The 15,828-nt window shown below is 40.5% G+C and overlaps 1 long non-coding RNA gene across 2 annotated transcripts in view; it reads right to left on the bottom strand.

Moving 5' to 3' along the window:
• The window catches only part of LOC113986577, a 166,951-nt gene that overhangs the window by 133,457 nt on the left and 17,666 nt on the right, over positions 1–15,828 (bottom strand). For both annotated transcript variants that reach the window (XR_005564032.1, XR_003540233.2), the window contains exon 2: positions 8,100–8,188. This is a non-coding gene — a long non-coding RNA (uncharacterized LOC113986577). The remainder of the gene's footprint in view (positions 1–8,099; positions 8,189–15,828) is intronic.

Raw genomic sequence — 15,828 nt, 5'->3', positions numbered from 1 at the left:
AGCTGACATTTTTCTTCTCTCACTTCTTTCCCCTCCACATCACGTTTCATGCCACAGAGAGACTGTGGCAAAAGGAGGTTGGAAGGGAAACATTCAATGACCTCAAAGCTGTGACTCATATAGAATTTACTCTATTATTTACACAGTGAAGGCATTAACACATAGTTAACTAAAGTCTTACAGCACACATATGGTGCTACACTGAAACATTCCTTAACATCAGATGAATTCATGGTCTTCAATAATATAATATGTATTTCTTTACTTTTTTTTTTTCATTTCTTCCCAGCTGTGATGCCTGTCAATGAAACTTTTTGTAACCACCACATATAGACTGAAGTTAACACACTTTTGCAAGGCAAACTTTCTCTAAAACCTATGAAACACTAGCATCTACTTAGATTTTATCTGTTCATCAAGTTTTTGTCTGTACCTTTGGACACACTGTTTTGTTTAAGAAGAGAAGAAGTTGTTCTGTTCATTTTCTTGGCAGTGTGGGAATGAGGAGAAGGGAGGGAAAAGGGAAGGAATGACGGTGTTCTGTCGTGGAGTCAAACAATAAAGCACTACACATAATCACACAAATTTAAAAGAGCCTAGAGAAGTGAAATCATACTGCTCTCAAACACCAAATTTTAAAGAATATGGGGATAAACTCATTTTTGTTCAGCACTAAGAACCAGTTTGTCATATCTACAAGAGGTTGTTTGTAACACTGCTTGTTTGCCATGTTTAAAGAATACAACAGATCTCTACCTTGACCTCACTGTTGTATAAATAAGTTTTTTAAGAAGGTGGGTCAGCATACATTTTAATAACTGCCACTCCTATGTTCTCTCATACTGGGAATGAGAAAGGTGGGAAATGTGTTTCTGCTGGGATGTGAGGCAGACTGTAGCTCACCCCTCGGAGCAGCCTGTTCTCTTCCACAGCAGGCAATCCGGTGAAAGGATATTAGCATTAGCGTTTGCATTCACCGCCCACTTCAGGGCCACAATGCAGACCTACCTGTTTATCGATAGCAATGAGGACTGGAATTACCAAGTCACTGACCCTTTTTCTGTCCTCCTGCAAGTTGATGATTTAGCTTTTACCCTGTGAATTAACTTTAAACTGGGGGGAAAATGCATCCTAAATATCTTTGAGCAATCATGTGATGAAATTCCCAGTTGTTCTTTTTTTTTGTAAACTTTCCTTTGTGTTCACTGTTCTTTCTTTACATGATTTAATCTCCTTGGATGCTCTTCATAATTTATCTTTAAATTCCAAGCGTTTTTACCCTTCCACTGATTTTTATTATATGTAGGATTTACACTTCTTTTCTGTCCAATGCAGATGCATAATGCATTACTCGAGTTGAAAACTTCTGCAAGTTCTCCAAGACCGCACGTCTAAAACAAACTGATTTGCCACACTAGTCAGACCAGAAAATTTAATGCCTCAAGCACTGTAATAACATGGTTCTAAATAGACTGCTGAAATATTAATCTTAGAGCTCATTATTCTTTCACTCTGCCTCTATTGTTTGACTTTTCTTCTTTCTGTCTATGTTTCAATATCCTCTGGACATCATCACATCCAGAGGATGACTCACATGTTGGGAGAGCTGTGCATTTCAAACCACTCTGTGTTCCAAAGGAACACATTCCTTATTCTTCACATGGAGCCAGTTTCCTTTGAAACACCTTGCCCATCTTTCAAAAATCACTTCTTTGAGTTTAAAGATATTTATATTAAACTTTGTAATACTGTAGGTACCTTAGGTGACCAAACTGTAGCATTATCTTTTTTCTTTGGGCTTGTTATTCCTCTAGTTGCTCTGCCAAGTCACAAAAAAAGTAAATCAGCTCTCTAGCAATTCCCTTGGTGCAGGGAAGAGATCAAACTGAAGAGAAGGAGATTGTGAAATGGGATAGCAAGCATAAGCAGCAATATTGAATCATTGAACCAGTGGCACTAGAAATTGAGAAAGATACTATTAAAGGAAAGACTGTGTTCATGCAATCTTCTGTGGAAGTTTTACGTTATATCCCGAGATGGACTGGCATTCAGACTGAGCCTAAATTGGTTATTTATTTTTGATATGCAATTATTAAATACATAGAATTTTGTTATGTTAATAGTATAAAAACATTTTTGTAACTACAGTTGTGTGTCATCTATCTGATTTAGTCAAAGGGTTATAAACTGCCCATGAATGTCATAAGGGTTAGAAATGGAAAGCCTTCAAATCACCGAGGAGACAAGTTCTGGAACAGTCACAACTGGGGAAACAGGAGGAAAATTTCCGGTAGCTAACTTCCAGGCAAAGACACTTCTGCAAGAGCAATGGAAGTTGCCTCAACTTGCAGGTCCACAGGTAAGCGGAAAACTCACCCTGCTCCTGATTTTGGCCAGAATATACTTCATCCAATAGAGCCAGAAGATGCAAGACTGTGTCCCTTTGGATGCAGTATGTACCTATCATTCTAAGTGCCTATTTCAAACTTAAAGATTTTCCAGTATCCAGCTTAGTCAAACATTCAGGACTCTCATCTTTGCTTCTCAATTCATCAACTAGACCACACACACATCCAAAAAAACCAAACCAAACCAACAAACAAACACAAAAACCAAACCAAACCAAACCAAATGAACAAACAAAACCACACAGCAACAAAAAAATCCCAGTGACAAACAACTTAACTGTGCTTTGGAGAAAGCAGCTTGTAGGTCTGGGCAAGTTTTAGGCTTCACGTTGTTAGTAACAAAGATAAAGACTGAACTCCTGAGTGCTGTTGGCAAATGTCCTTTGGCTCCAGTTGAGCCTCCCCTCCGTTCTTCCAGCACAGGCCCTCTGCCCTGCTCTAGGAATCGTTTCTGGGGTGTAAGTACACACAGGTCATCCTAGACTTCTTTGAAAGACTGAATTTTGCCCAAATCCAGTGTGCAAACTTGACCTTGACTTGTGAATTTGATCCCCACAACAAAAAAGACATTTGGTGATTCCTGCTTGGCTGTTTCACCAGGTGTTTCTCCCTTGCATGAACAGGCTGTTTGATGATTGCCAATTAAAAAAAATACTACTTTTAGCTACTAAAAGGGATCCTTAATATTACACCATGCCTTGGTGAGACATGAAATATTTCTTCCTCTCCTTAGTGTTTTATGCCCTACACAGTAGGGAAAAGATTAACACAGAGATTAATGTAGTAGAATATCACTTTTTACTCAACGACTCCACACTGCAGTCAGATGCCTGGGAACAGAAAACAAAGATACCAATCCAGAGGAAAAGTATCTCCTAAACTGAGCCACCTGGCTAGACAAGCAGGAACAGACGAGAAATCAGAGAAGAAAGTAAAAGATATTTTCTTTTACTTTTTCTTAAGAGAAAAAATAATAGAATGATTGCACTGGATTATTTTGGTCTAAGGGATTGGCATTCATATTCTCCTCAAAGCAATTTGATTACCTCTGCATACAGGTTTCATAATAACCAGCAGAGGAGAAAAGAAAGGCACCATAAAGTTCCAGGTCTAAAATAGTCACAATCGGGTAACATAAGGGCTCTTTCTATCACTTACAGATTCTGCTAAGGGGTGGAAGGAAAAAAGTAACAGACTTAAAAAAAAAAAATAAATAAAAAAAAAAATTAAAAATTGGAGATAGGTGCACTTAAAATTTCCAGCCACAAGCAGTCAAGTTCAGTTTTACTTTCAGCCTGCAATTATCTAAGACCTTATCTCATTTATATGGTAATAACTTGTCTCATGTCAACTCAACAAGCAGAGATAGCAGCTACCCAGCGCCAGCTCCTGGAACTCTCTGCCGGGCTGAAGCCTCCTGGCGTGGGCGGACGGACCCCGCTGGGTTCACAGCGTCCATTAGAATTGCCAATGAGCCGGGCTTCCAGAGCTGTGAGGAGCATACAAAGGCAGGGAATTTCTTGTCGCTATGTATTTAACGTAACTCTCTTTACTGTTGCGCACACTCGGCAGAAAACATTTTGAGAGATAATTATTTGCCCAGGGAAGAGGAGACTTTACTGCTGCAGTTCAGAGAGAGCTGTTCCTCAATAAGGAGCAACAAAATTTCATGGCAAGGTTCAGAAATTATTTCAGGATGATTACTACAGCTGCAAAGCTGCATTTTCTCAAAAATTCTAATTAAATATAGATAAAGTGTGAAAAATAAGCCAAAACAGATCTGGACATTAGTGAGGGATAAAGGCTTTGGTCTTTTTCAATTTCAGAGGTAATTACTAAGGGACGTCTTATCCCCTCAACAAAGCAGAGGAGGTGCAGAGGGACCTCTGGATTCCAACTAGCCCTAAGGCTCTCAGATATAATAATTTGATGTTAGACAGATAGCAAACTAGCAAACATCAAGACAGAACAATGATCTGGAATACAGGTAGCCCATACAGATAACAAACCTCACATCACTCTCCTTAATGAAAGTCCAGCTACTCTAATGAGCAAAGACTTAACTGTGGTTTTGCCTATAACCCATTATCCATTTTAAGAGGCAAGAGAATGTTTCAGTTCAACAAGTAATTTCCCATCAAAAGCTAGTGAGGTGTGGTGATTGCACTAGAACTCTGATCAGGGCACAGCGACTTCAGTCATCAAATACGTACTTCCAGCCCACCCTGAACAGAAAGGATTTGGTTTAAGATGGGGGGGTTCATTAAAGTATATCTTTAATGAAAACCAGGCAGCACATGGTTTGCAGGCATTACTTTCTAAAGGGGTTCTGTGCCACTCATTAGAGGGAAGAGTATTTTTTTTGGAGGTAATTTAAGAACAATAACACACCTATTGTTTTTTGGGGGAAAAAAAATCGGAAGGGAAGACCAGGCTTTGGCTTATGCCCCTGTGATATTATTACACATCATGATGCTTTTTTCTCTTCTAGATGATACAGGTGGATTTGTGAAGGATAATGTCTCAGTTCACTCCCTCCTGTAACTCTTTGGAGGTGACTCTTTGGAGGTTACAGGAAAGGGAAGCCTGCTCAGATCACACTGTTGATGGAGCACTGGGAGTCGGTGTTTTAGAAACACTGATTTAAAATGCTTTACATTCAGAACATTGAGTTTTACATGGGATTTACTTACTGTATTTAAATACAACAAGCAATTTGTACTGAAATACTACTATATATCTAGGATCACCAATGTATAACAAAGGATTTAACATCCATATGTTTGATGACCATGTTAGCCTTTTACACAGAGAATGTTGCACACAAATGCTTTAATCCCCACCACATCACAGTAAGCCCTGAGCCCCACAGTCCACAGTCTTTAAGATGCCACTTAAAGTTTCTGATCATCAGCAAAAGTTAGGTTTGCATCACTTCATCTCTAAAAGCATCTCTTTAGCCACAGGTGCTTCAAGTCTATGTTAAGAATGTAAAATTAATGTCAGCAGTTCAGAAAAGCTCTGAAAGAGATCTAGAAGTTTTCCTGCAAGTGCAGCTCTGTCCACCATCCCAGCAATAACAAAACCCATCTATATCCACCCCAGCAAAATCATAATACCCCCAATCTCAGTCATATCACGCACTCCTGGAAGTGCTGGGTCATGGACTGCTGTGCTGGGACATAGGGAAGTAAATGTCAGGGCAGAGGGGATGGAAATACTTTTGTGAAGCATTGGTACTAAGATGCTAAACACCAAAAGTCAGGTTTGGACAATCAGAAGCAACCTTGGGAGAAATACGTGAACAGTAGACAACAGAAATTGTTTTGCCTTACTAGATACAGTGCTGAGTTTATAGGCAGAGGCGAGGAGATTCAGTGTTTAACCCTAAACACAGAGAATTCAGTCTCCTGCTGGATCAAGAGCCTAAGAAAGATTTTTCATAATGAGCAGTTGCAATCTATGCCAGCTTTTAAAGAGTAAAAATAAAACATAAAGAGGCATAAAACAGTTTATCAGTTGAGAACAATAGCATCAGAAATGAAGTTTCACTATTAATAAATCCTGCCTCCAGAGCTTTTCCAGAAAACTTAATAAATATTTCACTGTTTTTCATTCTGAGAAGTAATCCAAAAGAAGACTCTGAAAATCTTGAGGATGTGTGAAAGAACTGTTTGAAGTGTAAGTTTTTGAAATGCTAATAGCTATGAAGAAGCATTAGTGTCGTTTAGCTCTGATTGCATCGGCAGTGGAAGGTCTATGAGAGCGATTTAATAAGCAAGACATCCAATGTAGGGCTATTAAATGCTTCTCAAGCATAATAGGGTAATATTCCAAAACCAATGCAACCATGACACTGTTGTCTTCAGCAGAAAGAGCACTGCCTCGGTGGAAATTCCCCCCCACATCCAACATGGATAAATTCAAACGTAAAATGTTACACACCATGTCCACACAAGGGAATCTCATGTCACAGAAAACATCTCACTACTGTTACCTTCAGCATAAAACAAAAAGCCACACACTCAGGGCTGAAAAAAAAAAGCCAAGGCAAGCATCTTACAGTCTGGAAAGTTAAAAAACAATGAGGGCAAACCTCATTTGAAGTTGTAATGAGCAACTTAGTCTCTAAAGGCTTTAAATGAATATGCTCAAACGCACTAGTAAACATTTTAAATATGTATTCACAGTCCTGTTGGATTCTAATGCTCCTCTGATGAATAAAACTGATTCTCCTCCTCAGTAAATAATTCAGTAGCAAAGAATAGCTTGGCCTGGAAAAGTGATGAACAATGGGTCAAGACTTTAGATAGTTGCTCTTTTCTGAGAGATTTTGGCCTCAATTTTGACATTGTGGGGAGAGTTTTCTACAAAAGAGGAGGTCACAAAATAAATTTGAAGTGTTTGTATTCACAACTGCAGTTTAGTATCTGTATTTTCTGACCTTTATTCTGTTAGTGAAAGAAGAAAGAGCTGATGGTATGAAAAGAGAACCCAGAAACACCACTTATATAAGTTACTGCCACAGGAGAGTAATTTTCTTATTCAAGGACAAAGTATGGTTTTGTTCTAGCTGTGGTCAGAGACATTCCTCTTGTGATACAGTATGCTGGTATTAGGTAGTTCGGAGTGCACGATACCCAGGAATTTCATCTAGAGTAGGGTCCAGAAAGCGAAATACTATTCTGTGTTTCTGAGTAGGGTTTTTTTGTTTATTTAATGTTAGCCCAAAGATGCATCTAAGTACCAAAGAGCAATATGATTAGGACTGAGACTAATGCTAATAAGGCAGTCCTAAAAAAATGGGCAAATCCACTATCCTCCCTGCTAGAAGCAAGTATTTTTAAACCAGAGACTTTAAAACAGGGTAAAACCTTTCCCAGGTTAATTCCATTAACTCTACGGGCTAGAACATGGTTCATCCTAACACACCAGTAGGCCTGATCCAAAACCCATGAGAACCTTTTGGATCAGACCCTAATAAGGAACATAGATGACAGAAAAAATACATTCATTCTTTATATTAAGAAAATGCAGGAATTTGAGCCACTCATGTTCTCAGTATTACTTTTGTCAGATAGTTATACAGATCAAGGAAAGGCACCAGTGAGTCTGAAACAACAATCACAAGGCAGAGACTTCTTGGCATGCATCTGAGCCTTCCTCTCCAGGCAGCAAAATTCCAACCCAACAAGCTTCTCTGAAAAACTGAGATATTCACAGGCATTTGCAAACTATAAGCACAAGATCCTGCAAAATACTAAAGCCACCCAGAGAGACCCACTGCTTAAATATGAACACATAGTCAAAAAGAGGATTGCTCTAACAGAAATGAGATGCCTAGAGGCATGTTAAAAGACTAGTAACTTTTAGCAGCTAGTTTGGAACTACACTTTAAATCTTCCCAAAAAAAGGAAGCTTTGCTTACATCTAAAGCTGGGAGGAAACTAAAGACAAGATATCCTAGGGTCTCACCTCATTCATCTTATATTTTTATCAAGTTTAACAGGGTTTGTATCCAGCTTGTTTCTAGGCAACTTTAGGAAAAACCTTATTTCCGTACAGTATTTTCCACAAATAACTCTTAAAAAAAAGCACAAATAAAAAATTTCTCTTTGTATTATTTCACAAAGAATCTTCCTCCTAAGTCAGAAAACTACATATTTCCAAAACTAAATATATATAACTGACCTGTTTCGTTTAGAGCTTTCTTCATGAACAGTTGGCTTAGCTGCATGAACAAATCTTCATTGGTGACCCTTTTGACTGTGATCTTGGCACTAGAAACAAGGAGTGACACAACAAAATGCTTCAATCTGGAGGCATAATACTAGAGATTTAAAGTCTAAAACAGATCAATTCAAGAACTGTAAGTGTAAAACAAACTTTAGAAAAAAGTAAACAAAAGCAGCAATCACTAGACAGTACCTTCTAATGAAACAATTTTGCACAAAGGAAGACTGAGTGCAGTTACTCACAGCTGTCACATTTTGTAAATGGAGGCCATCACCAGTTAAATGCAAGGAGTATCAACCCTATCTAAACTACCCATCTGACTACTTCTGTCCCTAACCTTTCCCCTTTATCCCAGCCCCACATCACAGCAGCAGCAAGGTGGTCACACCTGTCTCTTAAAGACTAGAGTTTGCTCCCGACCAGAACTATCATATACTGCTCTATTAATTGCATTTAAATGCACCTCTGGTCTCCCCTCACAGAGAACACAGTCACATAGCCAAGGCAGCCCAGTACAGCTGCCTTGAGCCTGCAGAAGGGCAGCACTTCACACTAGCTGAACCTTCATCCTGTCTCCTCTTTGGCAGCAGCAACCTCCTCTCATGTGCTGATCCTTGTGACTGCCAGGATGCCATGAAAGGGCACTTCTTTGGGCCCCAGTACCTCAGGTTGGGCTACTTTGCCTCTACTGAGTGCTGTTCTTGCAGCCAGCAGCTGTGAGAGAGCAGAACATGGACAGGTGACAAAGGCAGAGGGGCAGAGAGGACAGCGACACAAACAGGGTGCCCCATGCTCAACCCTCAAAGTGGTTTCAAGCATTTTCTTGCTTAACACTCTTATTACAGCAACTCACACATCTTTTTTTTTTTTTTTTTTTGCATTACCTTATTGTTTGATTTTGTATTTTACTTAGACAGGCTGTGCCCCAAGAAACACTGACTTTTCAGCTGGATCTTCCTTGTGTGTTGGTGAGTGGAGGACAGAATGATCTTTGGATATCACAAGCACATGTAATGATGTATTTTTATAAATGAACAGGCTCGGAAAGATTCTTCTATTTTTGAGGGGACAAGCATTTCTGTAAAATTTTTTGCTGGAACATCTTATACACAAATCCCATCAGGATACTGCACGCCAGAGCTCACATCAAAACAGAGGCATGGAGGGGCCTATGGAGCTGATCAGAGGAGCATTTTCCCATGACAGAAGGCTAGAAACTTGTTTTGCACAGTAAAACACAGACTGAAAGAGGAGAGAATTGCAGTCTGTAAGGTATCCAGGAACTAACCACCAGGAGAGGAAAAGAACTATTTAATTTAATAGAGATATTTAGATAAAGATACTGTATGAAAACTTACCACAATCCCATCCATCCTGTAAACCAGAAGAAAGATTCCAGGTGTTAGGAGAATAAAGTTGGGGAACTCTCTTCCCAAAAGTCATATTTTACAAGGAGGAAAATGAGGCATAAAAAATTAATCCCTCTACTCAAGTTCATACATAAAGTTTGTGTCAGAGAGGAGAATCAGATACTGTAGACTTAAATATAGGTGAAGTGAGAAAAGAAAACCAATGTGAGAAAATGAATTGGATTTTTATAATATTAATAAATTGATAATAAATAACAAATAAATTGTCAGTGGTAAATCAGTACCACTAATCTTTGGAATGATTAAAAAAATACTTTCCTTTAAGGAAAATATTTACATTTCTGACACAGAGCATTACCTCAGGATGCTGCAGAATTAATCAAGATGTTTATAGGCAGTCTTTTTCTTCTTTTGCATGACAGAGAAAATAATTTATGGATAACTCAGTGTAATATGGTCTTCTGGGTTGTTGTGGTTTTTTTTTCTTTTAAGTTTTATTGTTGGAATCAATACAGTCACATCCTTAGGGAATAACATCCATGACCGTAAAGTTCAGTTATAAGCAAAAAAGCTTTGACGTGTCTCTTACTAATGAACTCCTTTTGATTTGGGACTATCACTTGAATGTAATCTACTTTTTTCCCTCACACAGCGCTCGTCAATCGGCAGACCTGGATTTTTCTTTCTCAGTTCCAGAAGAGATCAATGAGGGTTTCTATTCCAGGATTCCCAAGAGTGTTTCCCTTCTCAGTTTCACTGCCATGCCTATTTTACCTCAAGCCCTACACACTACTTGCTTCATCAGATTTCTCTAAATCCTAATTCCAGTACCAAAATCCCACATTTGTTACTTCTCAGTTAATCTTCAGATGCTCCCTTTATGCAAACAGAGAGATGTGTTTGCTATTCAGGAGCAAAGGTTTTTAAAAATGGTGTTTGTTTGGTTCCTCAGGTCCCCATTGCCCTTCCCCACTCTGGGAACAGGGACTGTGTTCCTGCTATAAACATGTTGCCACTGTCTCCAGGAGGGACATGGTGATACAGGGTCATGCACTCTCCTCAGTGTTCCCTCGTGCTCACAAGGATGTGCATCGCCTGTCTTGGGAACCTGGATTCCCAAACAATATTAAAAATGCAGTCCCAACCTTCTTTTCCCCTCGGCCTTACATGAGGCAGAATCTCTCACATTTTTCGGCAGCCCTACTTCGTAAAATGTCACCATTCTTTTTATCTTCTGAGTCACACTCAAGTTAGAAAGTTACCTCTAGTAAGAGCGACTGGGTCTGTGCTCTCATCTTGAACTCCTAAAACTGGAACCAGAGAGTGCATTCAATTAATCCAGTCAACAACACACTGGACTATATTTGAAAGAGAAGCAGGAGGACACGCAGGCAGTTTTTACAGGAAAGGTTGGTCCTCAACGGCCACAACTACACTATTTACATTCATGGTTTCTCTGTAGCCGTTACTGTTCTATAGCAATTTCTGTCACCAACATTTCCTGCCTTCCATGGGACTTGGTCTGAATTACACCATCTTACCACTTTTGCTCTTTTGTTCCAAACAACAAAATCCTTCATTTTCCCCTTTTCCAGCAAAATTGAAAGACCAGTTTCTCATATTCTGTCAGTGGGACTGGAACAGAAATTCCCCAACATAATGCAGTCTTAAGGCAAGATGTGCAGGGATGAAGAGCTGAGGGTTATTCCTTTCTTCATAGTTGATGAGTTCTTCTGTCTCCCTGAGGAGACACACGTTAAAACTTCTCTATCTCTCTACCTGTCTATCAAAGTGCTGCCATTAGCACCCAAATGCCCTGTCTCAGCAGCTGGTGAGCTCCAATGAGTTAATAACCACAGCAGCTTTGCAGAGAAAAGCACTTGAGAAGAAATACATCAGTGGAACTTAAAGGCTCAGACTTTTAAGAGGTATTTAATTGGCATGAGCCATGGAAATATTCCAGCATGATTTCACAGCACTCCCCTGCATCACTGTAAACCTACATAGTTTGCATACATTTCTGCCTAAATATCTTCAGAAAGCTGGAGCAGAAATACTTAAGTATGTCTTGCTCTAAGTTCTTAGGTGATTTGGGGCACTTCTCTGATACAACAATGCTGAACTTGGACTTTCAAAATCAACATGTGGCCCTGTCAAAGAACCTTTGCATACTGCACAGCTTGGTCCCAGCACACGGCAGAAGCTACTGGGAATTTCTTAGGGCCCCCCCATGCAGGAGCTGGAGCATCTTCTAGAGAGACAGACTGCACTGGGAGGTACAGGACTCGTATGTGTATGTGATGGCAGGAGGGACGGGAGAAGAATCTTGCTGAGGCAAAGAAGTGAGGGAGGGCCCCATACCCTCTGCTGGCCCCGGGCCCTGCCTGTTGTGAAGGCACCAGCGTGTTGTTCTCACAAGTGCACTGTGCATGTGTGGAGGCAAATTTCACATCACTGCTCGCAAAACCTGGTGTCGTGCTGCTGCAGCACCACAGAGGTAGAGCTCCGCTGCTCGGCTTGAGCCGAGAATTAAATGCTGTGCTGGGAGCTGCCACTGGGCACAGTGAGCTGTCACTCTTCAGAAGGCTTGGTTGTGTAAGTGAACCAAGGGAATCGCTAAACCACAGACAATGAAAACAACTTTAAATGAGAGACTAAATGAAAAGAAAAAAGTTGTCAAAATGTCAAGGTTAATGTTTGCATAAAACTAACCTGGGAATGGTTAGATGGTATGAGTGTAAACCTTAATTAAAACTTTTAAAGTGTGAATACAAAACTAACTTCAGTCTAGACAGTCAATAAATCTATTCTCTTTAATGAAATACTGGTCCTTTTGGTATTTCCGGTCAATCTTCATCCTCATCCTTGCGACTATGTGTAATATTGATACTCAGATTCCTGTCTGTCAAAACCAGAGGAGCCATGTGGAGCAGGACCACAGCCTCCCACATGGCTCCTGCTCTACGTCCTCCTGCACCGCTGGCTGGACCAGTGGCTCTGTCCCCAGCCTGGCTACAGCTCTAGGATGAGCAGCAGCCTCTGGACAGGGAGTGGTAAGTCTCTGTCCCCACCCCTTCACTGGACCAGGACAGTTTCTGCAGAGGATGTCAGAGGCAGTTTCCTCCTTCCGCAGAGCACCCCAGCTCTGCCTGGGCTCTCGAGGCAGCCTAGAGGAGAAGCACTTCTCTGTCTTACAGCCTGGTAGTGGCACTGCTATTTGGACAGCCAGATATGGTAGAAATGGAGTCTGCAGTGCCTCTGTGAAAGCCTGGTCCTGACATGTCTCCAGCAGATTTTAAGAGATCAGTTTGAAGAGCTCTGGGATCTTGTTTTCTTGCATTTTGTTGTTAGTGGGCATCATCATCCAGAGTTATCTACAAATTAGATAACTAAATATCAGAGTTATCTATAAATTCTCTGCATAGACATCTTCCTGATCTTTTACTTTTGTTCTTGAAATTAAATTGCTTTTTAATTGATTTTAAGAAAGAAAAGATAAGTGGTAAAACTCCCCATGATCTCAAATTTTTTGGTTATTACTGGCTCAGTGCATGCCATACTTTCAAATACTATCCCTCCTGGTGAATTTTAAAAGGAATGTATGTGTGCTCTGAAGACACACAGGGCAGTTGTATTTTCTTTCCTTCCTTCCTTCCTTGCTTCCTCCCTTCCTTCCATCTGTCCGTCCGCCCTTCCTTCCTTCCATCCTTCCATCTGTCCGTCCTTCCTTCCGTCCTTCCTGCCTTCCTTCCATGTTGCTTATACTTTTTTGTGTTGTGTGCACAAGCAGAGTTTGGTTACGCTGTAGTGGAATCACTACACTTTTTGCTTAGACACTCAAACCTCCCTTAGGCAGCCCCTCTTCTTTCACCTGTTTATCCTTTGTCAGGTTTATCATTGCTTTCCTAAAACAGAAATTCCCATTTTGTGACGAACAGGTACTCTTTTTTTTTAAATATGCTGTATTCAGACACAGTTTGCAGCCTGTGCTGCCAGTGCACTGTGGCTTTCCCCAGGGCAGGGTCTGGCCTTGCACTGTGCTAAAAACCAACAAAAGCAGGAAAAAGGGGAGGGGACAATTAACACATTAATAACAAAGATTGAAATCACGGGCTCTGCCACCCACTCCATCTTATAGTCATAAACTCAGACAAATTTGCCTTCCTCTGTCTGACTCCCCCTCAGCATGAACTCCACAGCTGGACTCTCAATAAGTCCATCAACATCATCTCAGCACGATGAATAACAGTATGCTAAACTAGTATTGTGGCTCTAACAAAATAAGGATATTGAAATCTTACATCAAATACTTAGGGAGCCATAATATTAATTTAGCATTCTGCTACTCATGGCCCTGAAACAAGGCTATTTCCCAGGGTCCAATCCGGAGAGAGCAAACAGACACAACCGGTAATGCAGCTGCCCATGAGCAAATATGATCCTGGATATTTAGTGAGAATAAGTAGGAAGATTATAGTTTTCTTCAGGAATGTCACTAACCAAACAGATTAAATTGGAAACTCATGTTTTTTCTATACAGAAAAGATAATCTGAAGTTTAATTTCATTTTCATAAGACAAACCAAGAAAGTTATTGGAACATATAAAGCCAAGAGTATATTACAAATATTCCAACAAAAGAAAAGCATAAGTTAAGAGTCCGGATTCTTCAAATGAATGTCAAAATGTTTTGACTTACGTATAGATTGTAAATTACCAAAGCTACCCACATTAAAACAATGTAAGATCTTACTTTCTTCCCAAAGCAATTTCAAAGCAAGCCATTCCTTTCCTCCAGCACATAAAATAATGGATTTAATTCAAGTAAATCCTCTCCACTTTTTCCTCAGTTACTAGTGAGGAATCTCAGACATGCAACAATGTGTGACAGAACACTAGAGAAAAATAATAGTCTAACTCTACAGGAGATATGTCCTGACATAGTAAATGGGCACTGGATCCTCTCAGGGCTACTGCCTGCATTCATGGTTTTCTTTTATTTTACATTGTTTTGTTAAATTGAAACATGATAATGCTTTTTAATGAAAACCTTCGCTCAGAAAGGTTTTTTCCTACTGTTTTCTTTTTCTTATGTTTTTCGGTTTGGTTTTTTTTAAGATAATTATATGTTTTTCCTAGTTCTGATGGCAAATCTGTGTCATATAATGTGCCTAACCCTAAAGGGTTAGGGTTAGGGTCATATAATGTGCAGAGTTGAAAATCTTACCCCCGCCACTGAGACAAATTTCTGAAGAAAAGGGTCTATAAATTCAGTGTCTGGAAGGTGACCTACTCCAGTTCAAGTACACTGCTACAGGAGAGAGCAGGCTCAGAACTACGGAAATATCAATAGCTCCTGGAAATTTTCAGAAGGAAACAGGACAGGGAGTACAATTTTGGGCAGGAGGCACCCTGATAGGATATGGTCACTGTTTCTCTGCCCTTGGCATTGGGCCAGAGGTCATCCCAGAGAGGAGATTAGAGCCCTGATAAAGAAGATCACCACCTCAAGCCTCCACAGCACAGGAGATCCCCGGTGCCTGACAGTGCTATTGCAGTGAATGCTCTATCACCATGTGTAGCAGGACAGATTTCAGAGCCCTGCCATCCAACCTCAGCATCCCCATCCCCAAGGCTGACTTTCAGTTTAACAATGGTCTTGAGCCACTAAAAAGCAACTGCAGCTTCCTCAGGAACTGCTCCTGCAGTAATACCAGAAAGTAGCACTTTGGACCCAGCTTCCTTGCCAGGAGACCAAACAGCAGAGCAGTAAAAGACGATTTACATCTGAGAGACTGGAAGCTCTTAACTCCCCATCATTGATCCCCTCACAGGACCCGGCCACAGATGTGTCTGTCAGTTCAGTTTGTGGGAATCACACATACACAAAGCCATCTCCAGACCTGCCTGGGCTGTGGGCAAGACTCAGTGTTACCCTCCTGATGGAGAAGGAACAGGCAGAGAAAGGGAGGTGATGGCAAGCCAGCAAGCGAGGAAAAGCGCTGGAGAGTACCCCTGGTACAGCCTGAGGCATGGGAGAGAATGCTTGCAAGAGATGCCCCAGCCCTTCTCTGCCTCCTGGAAGAGCTGAGGCAATCAGGGCTGTTTCAGCACTTCCAGCATCCTGCCATCCAGAAACTTCTCTTGCAGAGACCTGGCCTGGGATATGCAATCACTTATTGGACTGAGTTCTGCATTTTGTTTTACTAAGAATTGCTTGACTTAGGAGAATTTATACTTAGATATTAGAGAGACATAAAAAGCCATAACAATTCGAGCTCTGCTTGTACAAATGATCCTCTGATGTGTGTTAAA

Source organism: Pipra filicauda, unplaced genomic scaffold (assembly GCF_003945595.2).
Source record: "Pipra filicauda isolate LSUMZ 115617 unplaced genomic scaffold, ASM394559v2 scaffold27_size4233163_pilon, whole genome shotgun sequence".
Classification (NCBI taxonomy): domain Eukaryota; kingdom Metazoa; phylum Chordata; class Aves; order Passeriformes; family Pipridae; genus Pipra; species Pipra filicauda.
The sequence above is the reverse complement of the archived record's forward strand: the minus strand, read 5'-3'. Positions and strand labels throughout refer to the sequence as shown.